This window comes from Lissotriton helveticus, chromosome 6, assembly GCF_964261635.1.
Source record: "Lissotriton helveticus chromosome 6, aLisHel1.1, whole genome shotgun sequence".
Lineage (NCBI taxonomy): Eukaryota > Metazoa > Chordata > Amphibia > Caudata > Salamandridae > Lissotriton > Lissotriton helveticus.
In genome coordinates, this window is record NC_136067.1 from 210,933,996 (window position 1) to 210,959,356 (window position 25,361).

The window sequence follows — 25,361 nt, forward strand, 5'->3', positions numbered from 1 at the left end:
TCCTTCTCGCTCCGCGGCTGCAGGCGGGCAGGCAGGCAGGCATCTCCGGTCTCCCTCTCCTCACGGGAGACCGGAGGGGCACAGCATGGCTTCCCTGGGCTCGAGGAGGCGGGGTGGGCTCTCGACCTCCTCTCTCTCTCGTGGCACCACTTCCGCCTCCTGGCAGGCCCCGCCCCCGACCCGGCCGGGCCTGCCTGACTTCCGGTTTCGCGGCGGGGATCACTTCACGGGGGCATCACGAGGGGTGGGCACCCTCGAATCTCAAAATAAACGTAGAAGCGAGTTGGGCACTCACTAAATAATTAAATAAACGGGGTGGCACCCGTCCACAAAAATATGCAAATAAGCATCAAGTGGGGCAGGAGCGCTTCCCTCCAAGGGAAAACGACAGCGCTCTGCCCAGTAAGTAAATTAAAGCGCTCTCAAGGCGCTGGGGGCTCAGACAGCGCCAGGCCCCTCAGAAAGGACCCCACCAGCAACGAGGGTCCCAGCAGTCCCAAGCAAATGCACAGGGTTCAAAGAAAAGGGTCCTGGGGGGCTGCAAAGAAAGGCAAACGGGTCCCAGGACTAAGGCAGAGTCCTCCAGCAATCCATCAGGTATCCAGGGGCTGGGCAGGGCCCAGGGAGGCAAGCCTTCCCCTGGGCCCAAGCAGCAGCACGCCCCTGGCAGGATTCAAGTAAAAAACAAGAACATTTTGTAAGGGGACACAGCCCCTTTTTATACAGCAAAAACCTTTGTCTAGCAGGGTGCAGACAGTGTGAGAACCAGCTACAACTGTTTATAGGGAACTCCTTTCAGTGTGAGGGGCAGAGGCAACAGCCGCCCAGCAGGAGGTGGAGCCAGCATTGTGGCAGGCAGGTACAGCCCTATTCACTCCCAGGTGCTATTTCCTCCCACCACTCTAGTTGCAGATGCAGTCATTCAACCAAGGGCTGACTCAGACAACCTCCTGAGGGCTCCCTAGCCCCTGTCATCCTCAAACCAGACAGTCAATCCACAAGCAGGACCAGGCACTCCTGGGGCCAGGCTCCAGCCAATCACGTGCCAGCAGACTCACTACAGATGCACACACGTCTAGAAGTGGCACTTCCACACTAGACACATTCATGCCACATACATCATTACACAGCATTCAATCTCACGAGTTCGCACATACCAAACTCGACCCTGCACTCCCCACACATCAGGAACTACCATGGTCACACAGATTCCCTATGCATTCCTATGGAGGGCAGGTCACTCTCCACACATACACAGAGAGCTCACGCACTTTACACTGTACCACAGTGAAAAAGTGCGCAAAGGCCTAAAATCACCAACACCAGGTCACAGAAACAGGCTAGGAAAAAGCAAAAAGTTTCGGGGTGAACCTGCCAAAAAGGGCCAGGTCCAACACAACCCCCTTCCAGCCAAAACGCAGGGTAGACCAATCACTCCACTGATGGGCTTCCCTGCTTTGGGCGACAAAACACGACACGGGCCGGCACAGCAGGGACACCCTCCGGTTTTGCGCCATTCTGAACCCACATGGCTTTCTCTCAACAAGAGCTCTCTGGCACAACTAGGATACCCCACTGGTACTTTCTAGTCATCCACGGCCAGGACCAGGCCCTAGGCCATCCAAATGTCACAGGTCCTGACCACTTCACAGAGTGGGGGGCAGTAACCCCTGGCACACAATATCCATTCTCCATTCTCCCTCTCAGTGTAGCTACAACTACCACTGATCCCTCAACCTAGGGGCCATACCCTCAGGTCACGGGCAAGCATGCCCCACCCTACCTCTACTTCTGGGGTTCCACACTCTCCCAGGGAAGCACCCACCAGAACACAACTCTCCCACCAGATCAGGACCTCACTACATCAACTGGTCTACCACCTGGGATCTGGAAACTATTTCACTTCCGAGGGACAAAGCACACAGCACAGTCCCTCTTCAAGCAGGTGGGGGGACACAGCACACAGCAAAGTTCCCTTTCCTCTACCTTAGTGGAAACAACAAACTGCAGGTGGGCCCCAGATCACACAGCAAGGACAGCCCCCTCAGTCTCTTCAGCTGATCTACTTTGGTAGAGATTCCTTCTTGACCTAGAAGTTTCCTAATCTCGCAACCTGGATCTAAACCCTCAGGTTGCAACGGGGTCAGAGACAAGGACACTGTCCCTCTGCACCCCCTTCCAGAGTTCTGCACCCTCCCACCTTGGAGCGGTACCCCTGGAAGCCAAACCGGTCAGGACACTGCTTACAGATGCCCTTCCTTCCAGGTCAGGCTGAACCTGAACCTGGCCTCCCCCCTCCTCGGGGAACGACCTCCAGAGGCCCCAAAAATGGTCAAGCACTCTAGACGGTCAAATGCCCAGCGAACCAGGACTTCTGCACCCTCCACTTAGGAGCGGTACAGCCCAACACCAGGACCGCTGGAGTTCTGGTTACAGAAACTCCCCATCCTCTAGACACAGGAAGATCCTCCTCAAATGACCTGTAAGTACAGCCTAGGCCCCTGACCTGGTGCTCCCTTAGGGAACCCTCCAGGCCCTGAGATAGGGTTTCGGGGCAACGTGGGACACACCGTCCCACACTCACTCCGCCTCCACTGAGACAGGATGTGAGCCCCTACACCCCTACCATCCTACTGGGACCTAGCTGGGCTACACATGAACCTCTTCCCCTACACAGGATCATCAGATACACAAGCCACTACTTTTAGAATCACTCCCTAATGTCTCTGCAAGACATCTAGCACACCGCCAGACATCCACCTTCTTGTCCAGTGCCTCTGCAGGAACACCTGCACACCACCAGAGGTACACCTCCTGTGCAAGCTCCTTTAAAAAAACTCACACCAACTCCTCCAGTTCAACACACCACTCATCCACACACTCCCCCTCCAGACTGGCGGGCGAGACAATTCCTCACTGCCCCTGACTCTTAACCTGTACCCCTCTTAATGAGCACCAGGCACCATACTCTGGGAACTGGGAATGGGACTTCACGCACTGGACATATTTTAGCTGCCTCCACTGGATCCTACCATACTGGGTAATCCAGACACACACACACTACACTCAGGGGATAACCACCCTCCCGAGCAAGCCATTTCTCCTCCACACTTCCTCTCTTCCATCTACCCACAGAGGGACAGGAACAGAATTTGGGCACTGGACCCAGCAAGGGATTCCTGATCTATGGGAACCTCCCCCTCTACTGGCGTCCCGCCCTGTCATTTTCTCTCATCTGCCACTAAACATAAAGCGCAGGAACACCATTTGAAAATGACACTCTAGAGGAAAAACAAAATCACAAACAATAATCCCAAACATGTGACTATCTAAAAAATGCAGTTTTGTAATGTAGCCAGCTGTCGCTGTGAACTGCGCAAACAAAAGTCCTAATTCGCACCGCTGACCAACAATGTTAGAACTGAGATTTCTGGTAGGCTAAGGCTGACGCCAAAGCCAGGCAGAAAGAACCATTCTAGTCAGGGCAAGGGAGTCACACCCCAAGATAACCCCTGCTCACCCCCTCGGTAGCTTGGCACGAGCAGACAGGCTTATCCCGGAGGCAATGTGTAAAGCATTTGCGCAAGCACACAACAGCAACAACATCCTAGGCACACCACAAAAGGAACTCCACACAAGGTTATATAAAAATAACTTCTGTATTCTCAAAACACATCAGATAGAAATCACACATGTACATTGTGCCAACTGGCACGGGCAATATTCACACGGGATTATATACAAGACAGGGCCACATGGGCCACTGTCAGAATCAGAACTTTTAGAACTTAGAATACTGTTAGAAATAGCAAGTTGTAGATCATAGAATAATAATCACTTTAGCACACAACCAGTAACTACTGGTACCAGGTAAGTACCACCTACGCAACCCTAACCACTTCAGGATAATATTACGCTGGGAACCTGGGCTTCACTAGCACCACCTGTACTAGGAGAAAAACAACCACCTAAGTATCACAATACCTGTAGGGGTATAAGCATGAACAAAACACATGATGTATAAACAACACATTCAGAGGTGTAAGGAAAGAAAACACATGATGCATAAATATACATTCAGCTGTGTAAGAACAAGGCACATGATGCATCAAAAACACATTCAGGGGTGCAGGGAAGGAAAACACAATTGCGCAAAACATCACCTTAGGCAATTACTAAAATAAACATAGCAAAATCACATTACGCAAAAATCACATACCAGCCCCCTGACCAACTGGCCATCCAACGAGAGGACTCAAAAAAACCCTGTGTCCAGATTGTCAGGGCGCGCTACCAATGCAGTGCCAGTCCGGGGTGCGCCACCGGCGCAAAACCTAAACGTTGCAGGTGCCCACTACTTGCTGGGCACCTTGGAACACCAACAAGGCCTAAACATTGCAGCTGGCACTAAGTGCTGCACAGCTGTAGAAGGCCTGGCACCACTGTGCCATCTCTGTCCCACACAGGGACTCTCTCTCCCAAATTGCGCCTAAACGGTGCAGCTGCCCACTAATTTCTGGGCAGCTGGGAATCAAAACTGCGACAGGGTCCTCACTGACCCTAGAACAGAACTGCGCCCAATCGTTGGAGCCACACAGGCTCTGACACAACACTGCGTAGAACGTTGGAGCCACACAAGCTCTGACACTACACATGGCCAAACGTTGGAGCCACTCAGTCTCTAAAACAAATATGCCCCATGGAGCCCTCGAGGCTCTGAATGCAAATGCCCTCAGGGAGCCTCATGGGCTCTAGACAACGTTGGGGCGACCCACTGCCATCCGGGGCCGCCCTAAACAAGGGCACTGAACACGGTGGGACGGCGCACTGACATCTGGGGCCGCCCTAAATGCCCCCGGGCGCTGCGCTACACCGGCACCAAAACAATCCATAGGCTCCCTCGTGGAGCAGAAACGGAACTACCCACAGGAGCCTCTCGGGGCTCTAAAACCATTCTGCCCTCGTTGGAGTCCCTCTCTGGGGGACTCAAAATCTCAAACATGCCCCCGGAGCCTCGTGGCTCCAAACCAGAAGGCTCTCAGACGCCGGAGCCTCTCTCCGGCACGCTGAACCAGCCCAGTGCTCTCCCCCGCCCTTTACACTCACCGGCTCTCCCGCTCGGCGGCTGGGCTGCGGGGTTCTTTCTCGCTCCGCGGCTGCAGGCGGGCAGGCAGGCAGGCATCTCCGGTCTCCCTCTCCTCACGGGAGACCGGAAGGGCACAGCATGGCTGCCCTGGGCTCGAGGAGGCGGGGTGGGCTCCCGACCTCCTCTCTCTCTCGTGGCAACACTTCCGCCTCCTGGCAGGCCCCACCCCCGTCCCGGCCGGGCCTGCCTGACTTACTGTTTTGCCGCGATCGCGGCGGGGATCACTTCACCGGGGCATCACGAGGGGTGGGCACCCTCGAATCTCAAAATAAACGTAGAAGCGAGGTGGGCACTCGCTAAATAATTAAATAAACGGGGTGGCACCCGTCCACAAAAATATGCAAATAAGCATCAAGGGGGGCAGGAGCGCGTCTCTCCAAGGGAAAACGACAGCGCTCTGCCCAGTAAGTAAATTAAAGCGCTCTCAAGGCGCTGGGGGCTCAGACAGCGCCAGGCCCCTCAGAAAGGACCCCACCAGCAAGGAGGGTCCCAGCAGTCCCAAGCAAATGCACAGGGTTCAAAGAAAAAGGTCCATGGGGGCTGCAAAGAAAGGCAAAAGGGTCCCAGGACTAAGGAAGAGTCCTCCAGCAATCCATCAGGTATCCAGGGGCTGGGCAGGGCCCAGGGAGGCAAGCCTTCCCCTGGGCCCAAGCAGCAGCACGCCCCTGGCAGGATTCAAGTCAACAACAAGAACATTTTGTAAGGGGACACAGCCCCTTTTTATACAGCAAAAACCTTTGTCTAGCAGGGTGCAAGCAGTGTGAGAACCAGCTACAACTGGTTATAGGGAACTCCTTTCAGTGTGAGGGGCAGAGGCGACAGCCGCCCAGCAGGAGGTGGAGCCAGCATTGTGGCAGGCAGGCACAGCCCTATTCACTCCCAGGTGCTATCTCCTCCCACCACTATAGTTGCAGATGCAGTCATTCAACCAAGGGCTGACTCAGACAACCTCCTGGGGGCTCCCCAGCCCCTGTCATCCTCAAACCAGACAGTCAATCCACAAGCAGGCCCAGGCACTCCTGCGGCCAGGCTCCAGCCAATCACGTGCCAGCAGACTCACTACACATGCACACACATGTCTAGAAGTGGCACTTCCACACTAGACACATTCTTGCCACATATATCATTACGCAGCATTCAATCTCACGAGTTTGCACATACCAAACTCGACCCTGCACTCCCCACACAACAGGAACTACCATGGTCACACAGATTCCCCATGCATTCCTATGGGAGGGCAGGTCACTCACCACACATACACAGAGAGCTCACGCACTTTACACTGTACCACAGTGAAAAAGTACGCAAAGGCCTAAAATCCCCAACACCAGGTCACAGAAACAGGCTAGGAAAAAGCAAAAAGTTTCGGGGTGAACCTGCCAAAAAGGGCCAGGTCCAACACATGTTATATCACGTTGGAAACAAGGCACCTTGGTCATTACGAATTTAGAATCCTACTGGTGGGAGTTTAACAAAAGTAAATTTTCTGAGGACAAGGAAAATCGGTTCCAGTAAATAATCTTAGAAAATGTGTCTGGGAAGCAAACAAGTAATTCGGCGTTATTATAATCAAATGTCAACAACTACACGGAATACTACTAAAATACAAATCTGAGAAAACCATATGCCTGAACTTTGTTTCCCAAATGCAGCTATGGTTTATACTTATCAGTCCAGAAAAATGGTCTAGATTGATTGGGTATCATAGCTGCGTTTTTTATTGGGTGAATTAATTTTTACTAATTTCCAATTTAATTTGTGTCATGCTGTTCATACACGTTTTAAGTGAGCTAGGCAGTGGGTTGTGTTATGGAGCTTGCATACCACGAATAACGACGGAGCAGGGTAGGCCACACGAATTTATTTAGATTATTCCGCTTACATTTTCCTCTCTGTGGACAAGTGACAGCTGGTAAAGCAAAACCTCATTTTGATAGTAACGACACCTGATAAAACAAGAAATGAGCTAAGCGTGTTTTGTCATTTATGCCTTGAAGTTTTGAGTAGGGACATCACATATTTCGGGGTGCATGCTACTGTTACAAATGTCTTGCACTTACGATAGAGATGGTATTTTCCTTCTACATACACAAACCATTTATAGGTATGACTTTATAACACAGAAAGGTAGTGGACAGCTCGAAACAAGAGGTAATGTGTTGTGTAGTTCTGCATCAGGCGCAAGTACTAATTTCTTGCCCTACATGAGAGCAACATTATGTACAACTGAGCATGAAAAACTGTAATTTCGTAATAGGCAGGAGGCTATCTCAGTGAGAGGGTTGTGGATTTGAAAACAAGTATAGACATCCTTATGTGAACAGACACAAAACGAATTTCGTAGCGCACCCTACATTGCATTTTGCGATGCAGGGCACGGAACGAAATTTGTTTTATTAATTTAATTGTTTACTTACCTGTAATCATCCATATTCCGGTGTTTATCACCCCTCACCCTGCCCCTCCCCCACCCCGCCTGCCTGCCCCACCGCAACTCCCTCCACGGGCCACGGCTGAGCATGAGTGACAGCCGAGTGAGAGTGACAGCAGAGTGAGAGTGACAGCATGAGTGACAGCAGAGTGAGAGTGACAGCATGAGTGACAGCAGAGTGAGAGTGACAGCATGAGTGACTGCAGAGTGAGAATGACTGCATGAGTGAGAGTGACTGCATGAGTGAGAGTGACTGCATGAGTGAGACAGTGTGACATATATATATATATATATATATATATATATATATATATATATATATATATATATATATATAAAAGGACAAAAATATGCACCTAGCTCTTACGGTCTCACTAAGAAATCAACCTTTGATGGCCTCTGCACCAGGTAGCAGTTTCTAATACAACAATCACAAGAAGCTTAAGTATATCAGGTAAAAAATATAAAAAACTTTACACACATGTGTATATACTAACAAATAACATACAATCCTGAAGCTGCATAACAAATTTCATACATTTTATAGATGTGCTTTTAAATTGAAGAGAAAATGATTCACATATCTAAGCCTTTGGATGTTTACACAATCATTGTATGCTCTGGCCACTTGAGGGCAGCCAAGCGCTTCCTATCTTTTTACTAAAAATTACACAATAGTGAAATGAAAAAAAAACTCTATTACTATTCGCTTTTATTCATCTCGGGGAAACCACTTTCTTATCTTTCTAAACAGGAGATATCCTTAGGCTTGGTAGCTAGGTAGGCAAGGAAATCGTCCTCTTCCCCATAAGTACTGAAAGGGGGCTCCCTCTGAGTTTCAGAGGGGCACGGAGGGATTGCTAAACAAATGCAAGACTCAGTTCTCAGGAAAGCACATAGATGATCACTGAAAATCTATACACAAATCCCACAATTTGTACGATTCCCTAACGTCACCCTTTAAGTCAATGTCTGTTCAGAAGTTTCTTTAACTCTGAATTGTTCTTTTATAAAAGGGCGACCAGTTAAGATGGAACTGAACCCCGAACCGACAAACCACAAGTGCTTAACCGACACCCTTAGACAGACACAGCACACAAGTCAGCAAGTGACAGGCCATGTGCGCTGTCTCTGCCCAGCCAGGTAAGGGGCACGAAGGTCAATCCTCGCCCGAGGTCACAGTGGTCCCCTGTCAGTTGGAACTGCTATCACGTCGGGGTCACCAAAATGTTAGGGGGAGGGTTTGTGGGCCACCAGCCACGGCTGGCAGTGGGAGTAAATGCAGGGCGGTGACGTGGGGAGGGGGAGGGGCACGGTGGGGGTAGTAATGTATGGATTACGGACTTTTACAGGTAAGTAAACATTTAAATAAATAAGACGGATTTCGTTGAGTACACTGCATCTTAAAATGTGATGCAGTGCGCGCAACGAAAAAGACGCATCCAGGCACTAGAATGAAGCCTGCTAGATTATTGCAATTCTTTGATGATTTCAGCAAATGAAGCATCTTTGAATAGGCGGCAAGTAGTTCAGAACACCGCTGCCCGTTTGTTGCCAACCGCCCCGCGAAATTCTTCTCTGCCCCTTCTGCGACAGTTACACTGGCTGCCAATACGAATGCAAATCAAGTTTAAGATTTGTTGCATTGTGCACAAATCCCTGAATGAAAAATGCTGCAGCTACTTAGCGCAGAAATTGACCAACTACCTGCCGGCCCGATCTCTCCGATCAGGATCTAAATCTCTCCTTGTCACTCCTCGCTATAATAAAGAGCGCTTGGGAGGAAAACTTTTTCCCACGTAGCCCCAACCCTCTGGAATGCACTACTGGTGCACCTCCGACTCTGTCCGGATTACTTACAGTTTAGAAAACATCTTAAAACTCTACTGTTCCAATCCTCCTCTATTTGTGACTGGTAGCAGCAATCCAACAGCACGGAGATACCCCTTGGGGGGTGATTCAGGCGCTCTATAAGAAATTAAAACAAATCAATGTAATATTGCAAGATACGTTGTCAGCCCAGAAGGGAGATTTTAAGGCAGAATACAGAGTCATAAGGTTCTCAAAGCAAACAGTCATTGACTATAAGAAGCTGTGTGGCCCAGTAGTACAGCCGAACATCGGACATCCCAAGCACCACTCTTCCCAGGACATTGAGAGTGAGGGTGCCCATTTAGCTAAGTCCCAATGGGTGTGACGCAAAAACTGTGATAATTTCAAGATCCAAGTGAGCTCGGGCTTTAAAACACTGGTCACTCCCACGTAGGGAAAGCTTAATCTATGAATGGGAATGCAGTCATGCCAGTCAACTATCTCCCAATCCCCCCGAACAGGAACGAGGAATGATTTACCCCTGTTGATCACCAGCCCGAGGCATCACCATAGATATGAAGCATAGGGAGAAGCTGAGGGCCAGTAATGTGAGGCTGGCATTGGAAGAGCAGAATATTATCGGCATACAATGCAAGCAGTCTTCTGGGCAGTTCAGTCATTGAAAGACCCAGATATTAGCATTACAGCGAACCCAGACTGCCAGCGGCTCGATAGCCAGAGCAAATGAATTGGGGAGAGTCTGCAGCTCTGTCTGGTACCCATGTGGATCTGAAAGGGAGAGTATGCTATGCCATTAACTCGGACCTGTACTTGGGTATGAGCACAGAGCATTCTAATAAAGGATTGGAAATATGGTCCAAATCCCAGAAAGGAGAGAACCTTGGAAGGCAGCCCCACTTCAAGGAATCAAATGATTTCTCGAATTTCAGCAGCAGAAGTGCGGCTGGATCGCTGAAATGTCATTGGTGCCCCAAATCAATATGTATCTGACAGTGAGGCATGAGCTGCATTGGCCTAGGTTATTAAGGGAAAGTAGCATGGCAGGAGTCAATTGGCAAGGATTTTGGGAAAATATTTTGATTATTATTTTGATGAGAGAGATAGGGCAGTACGACAAGCATAGGTGTGGGGCTTGGCCCAGTTTCTGGAGGATGGCAATTGTGGCGAGGTCTAGTCAGTGGGGAAGTGGTTATTTTCCACAACCTCCAAGTAAAAGTTGAGTAGGTGTGGGGACAGAAGTCAAAGACATTTCTTATAATATTCCATTGGAAAGCCATCTGGTCTGTGCGACTTGCCTGAGTGCAGGCTGCTGATAGCATCAGCTATCTCCTCCACAGTCATAGCATGTTCAAGGGCAGTTCGGTCTACTGTTGTCAAGGTGGTCAACAGTAGATCTGCTTTCAGTGGACAATGGTTCTCCCTGTTAGAGTAGGGCAATAGTCATATAAGGAGTAATAATAAGCAGCACATTCTGAAGCAATGTTGCCCGAGGAGGTAAGCCATGCACCCAAAACAGTACAGACCATCAGGATCAGTCTAGAGATGGCATCATGATTCACCAGCCAATAGAGGAGCTTCTCAGACTCATCTCCCCCAGGCGCGGCTCGTTCATTTGGGCGGAAGGGCCCTGCCCCGCTCCCTTTTTCCCCATGTAGGAACAGTGTCTGTCAGGCTGAACAAAAGTCAGCCTGACAGGCATTATTCACTTTCAGTTTAAGCAGCCAGGAGACACACATGCGCATTTAGCGCTGGCTCCTGGCTGCCTGAACTGAACTTTGCTGGGCTGAGAAAGTCACAGCTCGGTGGGATAGCGTCACTGATTGCCTCGCACCTGGGTGCTTCAGTTTTAAGCCCTGAAGCGCCCAGGGTCGAGTGTCAATCAGTGACACTTCATCACAGAGTGGGGTGAGGTCAGTAGTCTCCCTGACCACATCCCACTCTGGGATGATGATAGGACTGCTGCCTTCTTCCCTCATTGCCAATGAGGGAAGGCAGCAGTCCCAAGCCTCCTGGAACCTCCGAGGCAGAGCAGAGCTGGCTAAAGGTAAGTGTGATTTAAGTTCTTTTTACATTGTTTGGTGCGTGCGTGCATGTGTGAATGTTTGGGAAAGAGTGTCGTGAATGAATGTGTTTGAATGTGTGTGTTTGTGCCTGGTTGTGAGTGTTATGTGTATGTGAGCGTGTGTGTGTGTGTGTCCTGTCTGCCCCCCCCAAAACTTACCGGCCGCCACTGGTCTCCCCATTGGTAGACCCATCTAGTAGAGGCCATTCAGCACTGCTTTGCCTCCTACATACATAATTGACGGGGGTGGTTCTGCAGTTCTCCAACTATCGCAGAGAATGGGTGTCCCCAGCTCACCAGTACTGACACTCTAGGAGTAAGAGTTCTGCCTTCAGCTCTGCCCCCCACTGAAGACGGGTACACGTCTAGCCCCAGAGGCATGCCATCGCCATACCCCTATATTGTTGTATTGCAACATTTATTGTATAGTTAATTAAAACCATAATAAATAGATATAAAATCATTAGAATCAGACAACATGAATTACTTCATCATCTAAGACTAATTAAATACTATAATCGTGATATTCCAATCTTTAAATAACCTATTCAGTACCATTATTAAAATACCACATGCCTTGTTCTAACCCAGTCTGACAGGGTCAACTCCATCAATAAATTGAGCATAATCTTATTATCACTATAATACATGTACAATATATTATAACCCTAAAACAAAAGTCAAATGTATGTACACAGAACGAGATTTTAATAACTTGAGCTCAATTAAAATAATGCTGTTGCGTTTACTTGGGGGCCGATGAGTCAATTCAATCTTAAAGGACAAAATGTTTGTTGCATTCTGAACTTGCCTTACTTAGAGCTATTGGTTCTTCTTTTACGAGCCATGAATCCCAAGATATCCGTCTAAGAAGGATTAAACCTCACCATCAGGCCCCATCCATCTTCAATGTCCACTGTCTCCCTGCTCGGCTCATACATACACGCCTACAAAGCGGCTAAGTTAATTGTAGATGTTATTTCAGGGGAAATGCTCTCGCCCGAGTGTTCAACAGTAATTTGTTTAAAATAATCACACATTTAGCGCATCTCCCCAGCCCACCGGGAGAGCTACTGCTAGAGCAAAAAGCAGATGCTGGTGCACAGAGTGAACGTCCTCTGCCAAAAAAATAGGTTTTCGCAGTAGTCTCCTTTGTTGATCTAGGGCCGGGCAACAGTATAACAAATGAAATCATGATTACCGATAATTATTCCATAGCCTACACTTAAAGTCACCCCCACTGCTTGCCCAACATGGGTTAAAATCTCTTATTTGTAAAGCAAGCACTCTCATATATAGGATTTGGTCCCGAGTGTTTGCGTTAATGAGATCCGAAGAATTGTTTAGTGGCTTCCCAACCTGATAGAAATCCATTGGGGGCTGAGCCCATCATTGACTCTCAACAGACCGTAGATCCTGTTCCCAGGAAGAATCCTTCATTTGCTTATTAATGCTTGTCTTCCATGTAGGAGAGTAGGATCTAACTATGGTTATCCCCACTTTTTTGCTGTGTTTCACTGATTTATCGACTTTAGTCTGGCTGTGGCCCTGCTAACCAGGACCCCAGCCTAGCTGCTTCCTCTTTAAATTGATTGCATGTACATTAGGTACACTCCAAATTTGTTACTGGGTTACCCTTGTGAGTCCCTAGTATATGGTACCTTAGGTACCAAGGGCATAGGTACCCCAGAGGCCTACCAGGGGCTGAAGCATGTATTATGCCACCCCTGGGTAGCCTACCAAAATGGCACCACCGGTCTGCTACTGCAGCCTGGGTAAGGTGGTACTTGTACCCCTTACTTAGATATAGTATACCTATATCTACCTATATATAGAATGATTAGTGAATGTTAATCTCATGGGACTAATATATATTTTTTAATCATCATAAATACCCCTGAAGAAGGTCATTTAAAGACCGAAATGCATTTATTGTGGCGGAACAATGGAGTTTGTTTACATGCCAGTTAATAAGCCTGGATGGGCAATTCTTTTGCAATCGAAGATGCGAGAAAAGATGTAACTCTGTTTCTTTGGCACGACTCATTAAGATGGAGAAAATTGTTAAATAAACTGGACGAATTGTGACAAACAGTATTGAGTACGTGGATATTTGAACACAAACGTGATGTAGGCTAAGCTACTCTTTTGTGCCACGAAAAGTTTGTGACACACACACATATATATATATATATATATATATATATATATATATATATATATATAGACACATATGTACCTATAAGTCACTCCTATGGCAGGCCTTAACAACCCTGAAGGCAGAGTGCTTGGTTTTGTGTGAGAGGGTGCCCAAGCATGAGCTGAGCCCCTCTGCAGCTTTCGGAATACCTTCCTTATAGCTGTTCTATGATACAGCCATTCCATATACTCTGAAGTGCATTATAACCTCGCCGTAAATGCTAACTTTGGAATGGCTGCATCAAAACATGTTGTGTTTGGTGTCAAACACTTTGGAATCCTACCCCCCGCCAGTTCTGTCGCCGTGGGTAGAATTCCACCATTCTAGAGGGAGAAGACATGTACACACTTACTTACCTGGTTATAGTTTTAAGTGTCCCCGTGTATTTCCCAGTTCAAACCGGTTGTTGGGGCACTCAGCCCCAGCTCTGGTGCCAAACTGGACAAAAGGGAAGGGGTGTAACCACCCCCTCCCCAGGTCCTCCCATAGGTGTGACATTAGAGTTAGTCCAACCCCTAAACTTAGTATAAGTATAGGAACCCAGTCCCTAGGACTTTTGATAATCCTGGACAAAACTCTAAAACATATATCTTGGACCTCGACATTCCATTTCGACTGGAAGATGGGAGAAATCTCGCTTGGGGTCAAGGAGTGACTGCCCTGTTCAAACAGGCATCAAAGAAGCATCTTGCCGGTCTGCATTTATGAGGCTCCCGCCGGATCCCGAAGAATCTGCGACACAGGACATGGACTTCCAGACATCTCTGAGGCCGACACGAGTCCCCAGCAAAGCTGAGACCTGTAGCCATCACGAGAGATGTGGGACCGGAACTCCTGGACATCCAGCACATTTGCTAGTACATCGACTTCCCGAGCTGGCCCGAAGTTGAGCATTTGGTTACTTGTAGTCCAAGCCCTGAGCACCTTTTACATCGAAGATTGTGGGCCTACACTCCACAAGTGTTCTGTGGGCCCGCTTTTAGCATTTCTGCTCGAGGCTCCTTTGCGATCCCATGTCTGTTGACTGGTGGGTCCTCACAAAGGTAAATCCTTTGTTTCTTGGGCTTTCCTGGTTGCTCCAAACGTGTCCTGACTCCCCTCCAAAGGGTGAGTCCCTCAGAACTTGCTGTTCTGCACCAAAGCCAATCTTTCCATTCTGTGAGGCTTGTTGGGTCAAATCCGTATACTGACCCTGCAGCACTCGACATCCGACGCCTCCTGGTCCTTGTGGCTGAAGAGTCACGCTTCACCTAGATCACCTGAAATCACCCGACATCGGCTGGTGTCTCTACCTGGTCACTGGCTAGTGACCAAGACTCTATCCCCTCTGCTTTCATGTTCTTCAGATCTCCGGTCCACCCTTGGATCCATCTGGACACTTTTCACCTGGTCACCTGCAGCACTTCCTTGCAGCTCTCCATAGGAAACAACGATGAAACCCAACAGGAAAAGACACCTATGCACCAGGCTTCCCTGGGTGAGGTAACACGAGTACTTCGGTGCTCCTGTGGGTCTTGACTCTCAAAGTGTCCAGTACTGAAGGGGTTTTACCGTAGTCCACTCCCAAGTGTCCTTATTCTTTAAAAACCTAACTTTAACTTTCTCCATAGAAGTCGATCTTGATTCGCGGCTGTGTTTGACACTGCACGCGTCCCCGGTGGGTCTCCTGCGTCCCTACCTTGGGTGGTTCCTGGTTGCCACAGCGGTTCTACAGGCCCTAGGCCTTGTCTCTATGCTCTGAGTGGTATTTATACCAAATTCTAAGTATATAGTTGTGAGGCCCTTAGGGCTAAATATATACTGTGCTAATTTACTGTGTGCTATTTAAGTACTTGTATTGTACTTTTACTTCTAGCCTCATAAAGAGACTAGAGGGTTGTGTTTAGAATAAATACATATATATTTTATATATACCTGGTGTGGTTCTCCTTTCATTTGATTATTCATGAGATTATAGTCTAGTAAAACAAGCTGCTTTACATTCCTTCAAGACTTAGCCTGAAGGTTGCTCGCCACAGCTACCGCGAGGATAACTTTCATTAAAGGTTGTCTAAACCTACCATCAATAAGGGTCATTTGGACTGGTGCAAGGTGCCCACTAGAACAGTGGGCATCATATGCGAGGCCAACTTCTCACATTCCATGCCCGATAAGGGATGGTACAGTTCCCCAGAGCGGACTCCTCGATCTTGAATAACAGAATTGCCTCTTTAAGTTGACTAGACCATGGGTTGCCCAATTTTTCATTAATCGATTGCAAATAATTTTTTAAAGAATGCTTGGGGGCCCTTCTACACCTGATATAATATTTTAACAAGGAAGCCTTACAATCTATTGATTGAGTTATTAACCCCAGCTCAAGTCTTAAACTGGGGCGACGCAGTTGATGGAATATTTTTTATATGCTCTAATGTGGCATAGCTTTAACGCTTTGTTCATCGCACCTGGATAGGCAAAATGCCCGTACTGCAATGTTGGGAGTAAGGTGCCTTTATAACTCTTAAAATGGGTGGCCATCCACACAGTATCCGTAGAGGTCACTGAGTCCTTGTTAAAGTGATTGGTACATTGTTCTTCGAACATGCACCAAGTATTGAGACACCAGATAGGCCTAAGCATAACCATGAGCAGGTCATACTGCATCACTACCGGGACATGGTTAGAAACACCCCTTGGAGGATTATGCAGACTGAACATTGGGGAGCTACATGGCCAGGTCAAAGAAATAGATCATTCTGAATAGGCTGCTGTAAGACACACATAGGTTGTTTATTCAGTCTGTCTTGGTAGCCATGTGCTCCAGGTGTCACGGAGGCCAAGGGGTGACAGACAGTCACCCAGTGAGGCAGAAGGAGTTGTCACTCTTGCACCTGTCACATCAAGGCTGGGATTTATCTCATTGTTAAAATCACCACCAACAATGAAGGGACTTGGGGGAAGGTCTAGTATAGCACCTCGATGTAGGGTTAAGGACATCCGGAGGCAATAAGGTAGGATATACATGCATAAGGCATTGCAATGTCTACCTTCCAGAAGACCCTCTACATGCACATACATCTCCTCTACGTCTGAAACTGATCGAGTGACACAAAGGGAGAAGCATTTATAGAAGAGTATGATGACACCCTGGTATATGATGACACCCTGGCTATGGCGGGATAGTGAGTTCCAAGACGGTACATCTCTTATAGGAACAGCACAGCTGGGGTAGGGCTTTTAGCAAAGCAGAGGACTGCGGTCTGCTTAATATGGTCTTTGAGGGGAACCCTCAAGTCATAATCTGGAATGAGGCTATGGAGGTTGAAGTGAAGATATTGTAAGATGACTAGGAAGTCACAGTGAATCAGTGATAGGTAGCAAATGCAACAAATGGTGACAAGTTTGCATTACAATGGTGAATATAGGAATGTTTACTCTGCAGGACATAAGAACAAAGAAAGAGAAACAACACAGCAACACCATTGAAACAAAACTCCAAATCACCCCCACACTACACTTCAACCCCTTAAGCATTTGTCACCCAAACTCTCATTTAAGACAAAACAGTAGAAAAAGAGAGTGTGAGGCAGTGCTATTGCCTCCCAGCATCAAACCATAACAATGTGCTGCTGGCTAAGCAAGTAGAATGCATGATACTGTTGTGCAAAAAGGCAGTCATCAAGTACTGCTAAGTTAGAAGTCTTTTGCCTCTAAGGCATGAATATTGGAAATCAGTCATGTTCACAGATCGGGGGCCTGAGGATCTAAGCCTGGAAGTTCACATGGGGCTGGTCCACCTCATGGTAAAAGTCCTCTTGCTGGGTGCTCTCTTCCTCAGAGGAACTCCTACCCCCGTTCCCCTCAGCGAGCGCTGGCATGTGCACCTCTGCCATGGGATGAGCACATACCCAACCTATGCATGTGATGCACATTGGGTCTCTGGAAAGGGGAGGCAACAGATGGGGACAGAGCACCTTGTTCTCAGCCACCTAGTAACAAGCCGTTTCTGGAGTTTCGAAGAAATAGGAGTGGGAGTCGTGAAGGGCCTTCAATTTGGCACAGAAGAGAAGCTTGTATGACAAATTCAGTGCTCAAAGTTTTTGCTTAACTGCGTTGAAAGCCTTGCACTGTTTCAGTACCATATGGGAGGAGTCCGGAGAAATAAGGATGCCGCAAGCCTGGAAGCATATGGGTGTATGCGATCGTGCTCCTTGGAGGATACTGTCTCTGGACATATAATTAAGGTTTTTGTCTATGTGGGGCCGAGCGAAAGCCCTCTGCAGGGGTCACTGTGGCAGGAATATGTAGGCCCACTGTATGACAATCCTGTGGGAGCCAGGATTTTATCCAAGCTTCCAGAAATCTTTCAGGTGAAGAACTCTCCACAAGCTCGGGGTATTCAACGAATCAAAGAGATTGTTCCTGAGTGCGCGGATTTCAGCATCATCAGTGCGCTCTTGCAGATGTTTATTGGATGCAGAAAAGCGGTGGACAGAAGAGCTGAGCTCCCCCACAGTGTTCTTGAGCTCCACGTCATCATGACCCTCTGCTTCTAAGACCTTGTCCATTACATTGCGGGTAGCTTGTATGGCATGGAGGATCGATGTGACACCAGCAGCATTTTTTATTTATTTATTTATTTATTGCATTTATGCAGCGCAGCAGCTACCCATAGGTTTCCCGGCGCTAGGGAACGCAAAAGAACTGAACAAACTGAAGAAAAGGAAGGAATTATTGATTAAACAACCAAGTTTTTACATCTTTGCGAAATTTGAGGTAGTATTGTTGAGTGCGTAAGTGATAGGGAAGAGAGTTCCAAAGTGAAGGCGCCAAACAAGAAAAGGAGTGTCCACCCATTCTGACTCGTCTAATCCTAGGGATTTTAAATTGGCACTGATTAGATGATCGAAGTAGGCGGGAGGGTCGATAATGATGTACCAAGGCCTTTAGGTAATGAGGAGCTTTGCCAGAATTAATCTTGTGCATATAGCATAATGCTTTGAATTTGGCACGGTTGTTGATCCGAAGCCATTGAAGATCACGCAATGAGGCTGAGATGGAAGTTCTGGCAGGGAGTTTACAAAGCAGTCGGGCAGCAGAGTTTTGAACAGTCTGTAACCTATGTAATACTTCCTTGCTTGCACCCAGATATAACACATTCCGATAGTCCAATCTTGATGATATAAGAGCGTGGACTACAGTTTTCTGGGTGGGCAAAGGCAGCATCCATAGGATTTTACTCAGCCATTTTAAAATGACAAAGCAGGTGGAATCTACTTTGACTGCTTGTTGCCTCATTGTCAGCTGGTCATCGACAGTGAAGCCCAGGTTACGAGCCGATTGCACAGGAACCGGGAGGGATCCCATCTTGGACGGCCAATGTTGAGGGCCCCAGAGGGATTTGTTGTTACCAAAAAGAAGTAGTTCGGTTTTCTCGCCATTTAGTTTAAGTTTATTGGTGTGCATCCAATCTGCAATATTTGTTAACCCCGCGCAGAGCCCAGAAGTATTGTGCTTAGTTTGGGCCGAAAGTGAAAAAATAATCTGGGTATCATCGGCATAGGAATATACCGTGAGCCCAGCTTGATCCGCTATTCTAGCCAACGGACTTACATAAATATTGAAAAGCAGAGGACTCAGTATGGAGCCCTGAGGGACTACATGCTGAGAGATATGGACTTTGGAACTAGAAGTAGAAGAGAAAACGTGGAAAGTCCTTTGTAGTAGGAAGCTAGATAGCCACTTGAGTGCAAGGCCAGTAATCCCATAAGATTGGAGAGTGGACAGAAGGATGGTATGGGAGACAGTATCAAACGCGGCACTCAAATCAAGAAGAATAAGTGCCACGGTTTCTCCTTTATCTACTTGTAGACGGATATTTTCCGTAACACCCAGCAGTGTGGATTCCATTGAAAAGCCTGCCCTAAAACCAGATTGAGAGGTATGAAGGACATCATGAGTCTCCACAAAGTTGGTAAGCTGGGTGTTAACATGCTTCTCCAAAATGTTAGAGAAAATGGGGAGAAGAGAAATAGGGCGGAAGTTGGATGGCTCCCCAGGGTCCGAATTGGCTTTTTTTTAGCAGGGGCACAATCGTGGCATGTTTCCAGGTTGCCGGGACTTTGGCTTCAGATAGAGAAGTGTTCAATAACTCCATAATTAGATTCAGTATAGACTGATTCAAAGTTTGAAAAACTGAAGGAGGGCAAGGATCGTTGGGGACCCTGATTTGATGCCACTCAAGATGTTACAAAAAGTTGTTGTATCAAATGGCGCCCATTTATTAGGACCAATAGTATTATCAATTAGTGTGGATGCCTGAGGAAGATGTTTGTTAGAAAGATCATTGGCTACAGTAATTGTAAAAGGATTATCATCCTGTTTATTGAAATCGGCGTGTATAGTAGCAATTTTGTTGTCAAAATATTCCGCCAGATCATCACACTGTTTGGAGCCAAGGCAGGGGGGTTTGAGCTGACAGGCGGCTCCGGAGAGTTCCTTGGCCACTTTAAAAAGTACTTTGGGACAATTCTGAGCTTCAAGGATAGTTAAATTAGCGTGCTTTGCCCGAGCATCGTTGCAAAGTAGATGATAGTTACTAAGGGCCGATTTATACAATGATTTAATTTTAGGATCATAGTATTTACGCCATTGTCTTTCTAAGTTTTTGCACCTAGTTTTTTCCTGTTTGAGAGCTTCAGAGAACCACGGGGCTGGGGGATGATGATGATTATATTTCTTCTTCGACAGGGGAAGGAAAGAGTCTATAGATGAACTAAGCCAATCATAAATGACCGCATCATCCTCCAGAGTAGTAATAGAAACCACTGGTCTAGTGTTTTCAAGGCAGAGATTCAGTTTGTTACTATCCAGCTTTTTCCAATTTCTGCCGTTACTGGACCCCGATGGAACTAGAAGATTTTTCAGAAGTTGCTCACCTTTGAATTCAAATCTGACCAAAAAGTGATCAGACCAAAGAACGGGGACCGCAGGTTTACATAACACAGTGGCAATATTTGAAAAAATCGGATCAAGCAGATTACCTGCTTTATGAGTAGGACCAGAATTATGGAGGATAATATTGAGCGCTGCTAGATCCGCAATAAAATTAACAGTAGTGGCTTGAGACATGTCATTGAGGTGTATATTAAGATCGCCCACGATCAGAAAGTTGGGAGCCTTAAGTAAGAACTGGGCAATGTGATCAGAAAAAGAGGCCGCCTAAGTACTAACCGGTTCTGGGGGGCGATAAATGAGAGCTCCAGAGATGGTAAAATTTGGTGAGAGTAGCAATTTGAAAAGAGCCGCCTCACAGTCAGGGAGATCAAGATCATTCCATTTGCATTTATAATTGTTTTCAAAGATAATAGCTATCCCACCTCCTTCTTTGCCAACGCGATCTCTCCCCATAAAGGTGTAATTTGTGGGGAGAGCGGTTGCAATATCAGGGCCGGAGCTTTCACTCAGCCATGTCTCCGTGAGAAAGACAGCGTCTGGCTGAGAGCCAGAAAGTAGGCCCAAGGGCATAGAGACAGGCGAGGAGTCTTCAACAGAACCAGTGATCCCAGATGCGGTGTATCGCTCAAACTTTGTCTGGGATCGGGGGTGGGCGATCTTTACCCATGGCGAGGAGGCAAATGCAGAAGCCAAGCCTCCAGAGGGGGCACTAGTATTGTTTCCCACGGCCCACTTCCACTACAGATGATCATGGACAGCAGGAGCAGCCGATGCCTTCCACAAAGTGGCGTCTCAGGATCCCAGGAGAGAAGGAAAGGATGGCAGTTGAAGAGTACAAGGGGAGCGGCCCCCCGTCGCCAAGCTCCAGAAAATGCACCAAGAAGCTGGATTCTCCATCTCAAGGGAGGTGGCCAGCAGCAAGATGCGTGCCAATGCCGGGGATGGCATGGGAGCTCCTCAATGAGCGTCTGCCATCTTCGGTGGTCAGACCATGCCCTCCTCTGGACTATCCGGAATCATGTGGGCCTACTTGAAAAGTCTATATTAAAACTAATGTGGGGTGTTAGACATGCCCGTGATGTTAACAGTGGCTAGAAAAGAACATAAATGTTGAAAAGTGACCCATAAATGTACACAGAAATAGAAAATGTCCCTCGGGGGATAATAAGAGGTTTAGAAATAAAAAGTGTAATGATCATGCCATTCGAAAAAACAGGGATTAAGTGATAATGGTGGCCATCTTGGAATGAACATAAATAGACTGTGCAAAATGAAAGTGAGTGACTGGGAAACCAGTACATATGGGTGATATAGTGTTGAAGAACCCAGACTGGTTAAAAGTAATAAATGAACTCCATCCTGTCATTTGAGCCATTCGGCATAAATGTGTCAAATCTTTTTATCCACTTATTCTCTCTTTTCAGGAGATAGTTGTGGTTATCTCTTCCTTCCCTTGTGTCCACCATCTCCAAGATCATGAATTTCAGTTGACAAATATTTTGACCAAACTCCAAGAAATGGGCAGCAATCACAGATTTAAAAAAATGTGTCCGTATGTTGCTTTTGTGTCCATGAAACCAGGTTTTCATTTTTCTTTCAGTCTTTCCAATGTACGCCAATCCACTTGGGCATTTTAAAAGATACACTCCGTTCATGGAGTCACAGGTAGCTGTAACTTTGAGGTCTGTTTTATTTTCTTTCATAGGATGGTCCATCCCTGTTCCTCTTATAATGCTTTCACAGTTGTTGCAGTTGAAACAGGGGACAGTCCCTTTATATGTCTTACTAGATGCTTCACAGAATTTTTGGGTGAGGATTTCTTTCATAGTCTTTCCTCTTTTATAGGCAAACGGTTATTCAGAAAAAATGCCTCTGAAATCAGGTTCCATTTGAAGCATCGGCCAGTATTTCAAAATAGATTTTTTAAACTGCATGGTCATGGTTAAGAATTTGGAAATTAGAGCCATTCTTCTGTTCTTTCTTACATGTAGGAGCCTTGTTTTAGTAGCACAGCGTACTTTGGCTTCATCGAGGATCTTCATAGGATATCCTCTATTTTTGAATTTGTCAATCATGTTTCCAACTTGTTCATCTAAAGCATACGGATTAGAAACAATTAATGTAACCCTTAGTGGTTGCAAATAGGGAAGATGATTCTTCAATGTGCTTTGATGGAAACTGTTATACCTGTGGGACGAAACTGCAGGTTTTAGCTGAAGAGGGCTCCACAAGGTCAGATACCATCGCCAAGAGGTCCACCTGAATAGGATTTGCTGCAACGTAGAAGAATGTAGTGGAAACTTCAGCAAAATCAGGCTGACCGGTGATGTACGTTGGGTGGATTGGCTAGCAAGTAGATCCCTGTCTACTGTTGGATCTCCAGGAAGTATTGGGTGAACATTTTTCAAAGTACTAAGTTTTAAGTTTAGGCAGGGGCAGCACCTCTAATGCCACTTCCAAAGGTCCAGGACCTGGGGGCACCACTTAGGGTTGGCCTCAAGGCAGAGGGCAGGCACAGGGTTCAAAGCTTCAAGAGCTTGTTATGTCCCTTCAAGCAGCAGGGCATTCCGCTGGGGGTAAGGCAACCCTTCAGAAGTCTTCCACAGGTCCAGGAGTGTACTGAAAAACTGTTTCGTAGGTTCCAATATTCATACCTGGTGGCAGCCTTTGAAGAGGGGTAATTCCTTATGCGACCCTCACGCCTTGTCCTGGAAAGGTCTTCCTTTCTCCTGTCAAGGCTCTAAGACATCTGAGGTGACAAAAGACTAGTGTCAGGTTCCTTTCGGTGTACTGGATTGAGGAAAATTGAATTTTGCCCTGTCATGTGTCCCTACGTGTTCCCCATTATATGTTATATGTGCATGATTAACATGCATATTCACCCCCTTGACTGAATAAAAGACGCAATTATAGTTGTGTCCAACGTTAGTATGCCAGTTTCCAGTTCTCGTGAAAGCAACGAGTATTAGGCCTATGTTGCCAACGTTTTACATTGTGCACGTTAAATTCATCGAGTTGTCCCCGTTTCTAGGCCTCAAAGGGCCCGGACACTAGATTCAAGCTCCAGTCTCCTGAACTCACTCCGAGGAGCGATGCAGCCCCTCCCGCATCCCTGACCCTTCACTTACTCTCTGCCAAGCAGCGCGGTGCCCGGCCTGGCCTGCCTGCCTGTCTGCCAAGAATATGTTATGCCTCTAGTTATCAGTTCAGCTCCCTGGCTTCACATTCCTAAGCTAACGAACCGCATAAACATCTTCAGCTATAGTCTAGTCTTCCTGTCTCCATGCAAGAGAATTACTGAATTAATATCCATAGAACATTCATAGCACACGCAATACATGTAGAATATATGCATGCACCAGCCTTAGTGTTAAGTAGCCTTTACCCTGATAACAATGTACTCCAAACACAAGATATCAGATATGCTATAGGCACATGTCGTCCTGACATCCCAGACTTTAGTCTCCTCTTCTAGTGCCAGAAGTCAGAGCCCCCAGCTCTCCCCAGTTACACGTCATGGCCCGTTTGCGCGCACCAGTAGGTTAAAGGTTCCAGCTGCCCAGGTAGCCCCCTCCATGTCTCCACCCATTTATGACACTTCTGTGACGTTTTCATCACATGTCTACGTACACGCCTTCTTTGTACGCCCATTTGTTCTTATCTTACGTTTGTCACTTGTTACGCCTACTGTATTCAATGCAATTGTAATGTTTTCCTATATATACTATGTAATGTTGATGAAACGTTGCAGCTGCCATTCTATTCCTTACCTGCCACTTCATGGTCTTTAGGCTCGAGCCATCCGATTAAAGCCATTTCTGACTCAGATACAACGGATCCTGCCTCTTATTTATTGAGCTATCTGTTTTGGTTAATGTATAGAAAAATAGTACCGGTAATTAATTATTTATTTACCACATAAATGGCGCCCGAACAGGAACGAGCCCCTTCCCCACGCGCCGGCGATGTAACGCAGGCCCCCTGACCCTTCTACAGCCGTGACGGACCTCTACTGCGCACCTGCAGATATTTCTGCTCAAGTCTCCCTCAGGCCCACGGAGGAGACGGAGACTGCGGTCCGGCATCCAGACGAGGCGGTGAGGAAGGCGGGTCGTTCCGACCAGAGCCCAAGCCGAGAGAGCAAGGTCCGAGGTATCCGGAGGCCCACCTGTAACCGAAGCCCGAAGCCCGAAGCGCATGCGTAGTGCGTAGCAGTAACCAGACATCGTAGCAGTCCAGTCCAGTCCGAGGCCTTCAGTTTGCTTCCCGGTGAGTACCGTTGCTGGGGGTATCTAGACGGGTGTTCATTAATTTGTGCCCGGTCCGACGGGTTTGGGTACACAGATCCGGTCCGACGTGTTCACCTAGGTGGATACGGTATGACGTGTCTCTTTAGGAGACCGGTATGTTCTGTACTGTTTTAGCAGTGCATCCAGTAATTCTAGTAAGTCTGTTCTCGAGAAATTCAAGTATTATGTTTTTAATGTATTAGGTAGTATCTGTTGTAACTGTTATTAATGTGTTTTTTGATGTCGTGGTATGAATGATTGTTTTGCTATTCATTACTGTGTTCATTGTGTATTGTGTTCAAGTTCAAGTACGGCTCAAATATGCCTCTGTTTTCGAAGTTACGTCAGATAAAAACCAGAAAAGGGTTACTCGAAGAATCAGTTCCTGTCCCTCCACGGGACAGTCCTGGTCATTTCATGTATCACAAGCATGGCTTAGATGCCATACTGTATCTAGATTTATG